Raw genomic sequence first — 4,919 nt, 5'->3', positions numbered from 1 at the left:
CCAAACTGTCCCAGGTTCCTCCCATTTTTGTCAGGAGTAGGTTTCCACATCTCCCTGGGACCCCCTCTGTGTCCTAATCTCATTTCTCCAAATAGTAAATACTGTTTGTGATTGTTTGGGCCTCATGACTGCGGCTCATCCTGGAGACTCGGGAATGTGAGAAGTTTGTGTTGGCTCATCTCCAAAGTCCCTTGAACCCTGGGATTGAGCAATGTGGAGTGTTTTGTTAAGAGCAGCTTATCTCTTTCTAGGTTAACCTACTTCACACCATTCCCTTCCGAGAAAAGCAAGGGAAAGTATAACTTGCTCATGATAAAGTAGGACACGGTATAGTGGCTTGATTTTTGCTTAACGGTTCAACAACAAGAACACAGAAAAACCCTCAGTTCTCTGCTGTGAGGTGCAGAGGAAGAGTGAGCAGAAATGGGACACGGTCCTTGGGAGGAAGAGAGGGGCCGCCAGCATTTATTAAGCACATACTAGGAGCCAGGCCTTGTGCTCTGTTTTGGTTCATCTTCACAGCCCTGTGCACATTATCATTTTGCAGATGACAAATCTAGACCAAAGGAATTAGGTTATCTCTCGCGGAGAAGAAACACAATAGAAGAGAACTAATCATTGTTAAGCCCCGCGCCAGGCTGTCCCTGCTGGAATGCAGCAGAGGCTGGGAAGAGAGGCAGATGGGAATGAAAACTGGCGGAGGTGGTCAGGGGAGCATATGCAAATGAACAGAAGAGGTTCTCAAGGACAGTGAGGGTGTCAGCCTGCCGGAAGGCCCTGGTCGGGGTGGGAGCAAGCTGGCAGGCTCAAGAGTCCACACTCCAAACTGTATTTAAAACTGGAAGTGAAGCACATGCCTCAGTTGTTCCAAGGGGTCAGGAAAGGAAGCTCTGTGACCCACAGGGACATGCAGTCACATGGGTCCTTCTACCTCTGGGACAGAGGCCCTTGATCCAACCAGAGTCCCTCCTAGACACATTGGGGCAATTGAATCAGCATGTAAATGTGTGTGTAAACACCACTATGCCCCCAAAACAACTAGTGGAGTGAGTGCCCACAGTGTGAACTTAAAAGCTGGACACCTTAGTATTCTGCACGCGTGAGAGGAAGCACATTAATGATGCCATCAAACAGTATCTAACATCACATCATTACCTTCTGAAGATTTTCCTTATTTCTGGGTTTCTTCAGCACGTTGCAATTCATTCTGATATGTTTATGTTCTATTCCAATACCCTGCACATGCTATTCTATTTATCCATCTATCTTTATGACCATGAAGATTTTGGTAAAGGTGGGAAAGAGGCAAAGTAATTTTGGGGGGAGATTAGAAGGCAGAAATGCCTTTTTAAAAGTTTTCCTTTTCAACATTGAATCAATTCGAGAAGAATTCAATTTGCAAGGTCAAAATTAGGTCGCCTATCCTGACTTCCTTACACCCACAGCTTAATAATCTAAAAATAAAAATCAATTCTTGTCTGAGAGTTGTGAAGAGCTCATAATTGCTTTAGAGTGAAGCGCAGAATGGCTGCACCTTCCCCGCCTTCCATTTCTAGGAGATGAGACTATCATTTTTCAAGTCCAAAGCACTGTCAGTATTAGATTGCATAGTAACCAAGTCGGAAAAAACCTCTGTTTAAGATGAAATAATTCTCATCATTATACTCTTTAGGCAGAAATGAGGTCCCTTCTTTAATGCTGCCTATAAAAATGGCAGAGAAGTAATACAAACCAATTGTGGGTTCGAAATGTTTTCCCTTAAAACAAATTGGTTTACAGTCGCTTTTTTCTTTCTGCTGTCGTGGTAGTATTTGGAATCAAGAACTTGCTTTGATTTTTATAGAAAACTGGTTGCCCCCTTTCCAGCTACTGGATTTTTCTTTCTCTTTAATCTCAAGATCAGATGAGTTTTGGGGCTTCATTATCGCACACACTTGAGCTGTGAGCCTGGCTGGGCTGAATTTCTGATTTGTTTGCTTTATTAGATTTTGGGCCGTTAAATAAAACCTTGGACTCCTAGAAGGCTGATGTATTTTTCATCGTAGCTACACACCCATTTGCCTATGTGGGTGTTTGTAGGGACAGCTCTCCGTTTTTAGTAGCACCTTCTCATAGAAGTATTTAGCCTTCCAACCAGTTTTTAAAAACCGATTCCCAGAGTTTTCATGAAATTTTAAAGTGCCTATCAAGAGTCTTTTCACTGTAAAGATCAGCCTTAAGATGGAAATGGAGGAGTCCATTAAAATCTCATTACAGGAAGAGAAATTCTCTGCCACTTTTTCTTATTTCTGCCCCACAGGAATGTGTCTGCGTCCCCTCCCCTGGCAATATCTGTACAGCCCCCTGTTAAACCCCAGGGCTGGCGTGGGAGGTGTCAGCGGAGACCCGGGCCAGCCGCCGGCCTCCTCAGCCTCGGCCACGGATACTGCGTGCTGTGGTCTGCGGTTCCCCATCTTTGCCCTCCAACCTGGCCCTGCTCCCCCCACGGTCCATCCACCCCACCCTGACGAAAACAGCTCCACCACCTTGGAGAAACGGAACATTCATCCTGAGTCTCCCAAACCCTAGTTTTAATCAAAATGTAGACATTTCCTTAACCTGATTTCTTTTAGACCAAACCAACTTTCTTTTGAGCCCAGTCTGTTCCGTGAGGCCGGCTAATTAGCCTGCCTGTACCAGAAGTGCTCACTTTTTATTACCTCTAGAAAACAAAGCCAGGTTTGAGGAAGTGTTGGATGTAAGCTGTCTCCAAAACCTCAGGAAGGGAACCCCCACCTTCCAAACCCCCTCCTCCTCCTGGGTAAGATTTGTGGTCTGGTTAGAACGACCATTTAGATGATGAAAGGAACCAGTGGACAGCCCCTGATTTATAACCAGCGTGATTTTTTTTAATATCCACCAAATTAATATTTTTATGTCTATTCCCCCATCAAGTTGCTTCGGTTTGAATTTCAACGAGGGGAGCCTGCCAAGATCACGTAGTAAAATACAAACTGGGTCGTAAATCCCAGCAGGGGTGGGAGAACGTCAGACAGATTGCTAACACCTTTTAAAAAAAAAAAACAACCAAAAACATTGAAACAAAAAAGGCAGGAATTTGCTTTAAAGTACAGAGGGCCCAGGAGGGCCCGGGAGAGACACGAGCACTCTGGAGCACTCTGCAAGCGGGGAGCTGGTCTGCCTTCCTGGGACCCCTCAACCCGGGACGCCAACCCGTAGAAGGCCTTGCTGGCACGTAAATCAGCGAGTGGGGCTTTCCACCCAAGGCCGGTGGTGTCTCTCCGCGATGTGAGTTAGAGATAAGGCAGCGATACTCTCAAACGGGCACCTTCCAAACTCCGAGTCTTTCTGCATCCCTCCCTGTCGAGTGACCACTTACGCAGCTCATCAAACTCTCCTTTCATTAGGTGCCAGGCCACGGGAAGTAGGAGCAGCTGGCAAGACGGGGTTTGAAGCTGTGAGAAGAAAGCCATGTGTTTCCTTCCTAAGACCCAAATCATTTCCCTACGAGGAATAAAGGGCTTTCACAAACTCTCTGGATGGATATGTCTTGCAGGGAAACAAGCTGATTACTCTCACCCCGCCGCCCACCGGGTACCAGCGGGAGAAACAGAAGCCCTTATTTGCTTGGTTTTATAACAGGTTTATTGTACGCGAGCATATATGGCAAAGTAAACACCCTTATGAGCTAGCTTATTGATACACCGATTTGGATAAACCAGCAGTCAGATCTCGTCAATGGAAACAGAACCGTAGCCCACAGGAGAGGCCTGATGGAACTCACTGATCGCCTATAAAACAGACGCTGGTGCTGTCTGTCAGCACCGGCATTACCGCGGCCTTTCCCTAATCCTCCTCCGCGGACAGCACTAAATCCTGCAGCAGCGGGACACACGACTGCATCACGGCAGCCAGGGGACCGACCTCTCTCGGCAGCTCCGATGAGGGGCATCTCCAGCGCCACCGCTGTATCGGGAACTTTCGCAGAGGCGCATTTCAGACCCAACTGCTCTTTCTCATAACACTTGGCCAAAAAACCCCTTGGACCTCCGTTTGACCCACTCTGCGCTCACAGCCCAAGTCATCGCTGAGCCTTTGAGAAGCCTCTGTTAAAACCCCAGGCCAAGGTGCAGCGCCCGAGGGGGCCAGCAGGATAGGTGCAGAGGTCCAGCGCCGGATGGGGACACAGGCGGAACCCCGAGCCCGGTTCTGTTTTTTCTCCAAGGATATGAAGATTTTCAATTTATCAGTTATGGACATTTAATTATAACCATAGAAGGAGGTTTTATATATACATGTATATATTTTATAAATATATTAAAACATGTTAAAAACAGATAATTATATTTATGTAAAAATATAATTATATATTTATGTATGAATAAATACAATGTATGTGTTGTGTATGAAATATATAATTCATGTGTAAATATATGATTTACATACATTTATATATAAAAGTATATTTAACTATATAAGTACATTTTTAAATATATATATATAATATATATATTTAAAAATATAACCCTCCAGTTCCCTTTCCCATTGGATCTGAACACCAGTCTTGGTGGTCATAAAAGGAGGAGAAGTAATACTGACCCTGGCCTCACAGCTCTGTAGAAAATAAATAAATAATATATATATAAAATTTTTATATATGTGGTTTTTATTTAGTTTTTTTTTTTTTAGCTTAATAGCCTCATACTTTAGCGAACTCACATAAAACCCCACCAGGGAGACACAAATTTCACACAAACTCCAAGAAAGTCAAACAAATTTTTTTTCTTAGAAAATAAATTATAAACACAATGACTGAAATTTCAATAAAGGTTATAGATAGTAATACCGGAGCAGCGCTGATTTCCTGGAGGTAATACCTGCCTCGTGGTGGTGTAAACAAAGTTAGGAAACACACACTG

General features: G+C 44.4%; 1 pseudogene; it reads left to right on the top strand.

The window, feature by feature from the left end:
- Nucleotides 1–4,524: 4,524 nt before the first annotated feature.
- LOC114508261 lies at nucleotides 4,525–4,659 on the top strand (annotated as a pseudogene).
- The last annotated feature ends 260 nt before the right edge of the window (nucleotides 4,660–4,919 follow it).

Source organism: Phyllostomus discolor, chromosome 10, assembly GCF_004126475.2.
Source record: "Phyllostomus discolor isolate MPI-MPIP mPhyDis1 chromosome 10, mPhyDis1.pri.v3, whole genome shotgun sequence".
In the NCBI taxonomy this organism is placed as follows: Eukaryota; Metazoa; Chordata; class Mammalia; order Chiroptera; family Phyllostomidae; genus Phyllostomus; species Phyllostomus discolor.
Note: the sequence above shows the minus strand (reverse complement) of the source record. Positions and strands in the feature narration are given on the sequence as shown.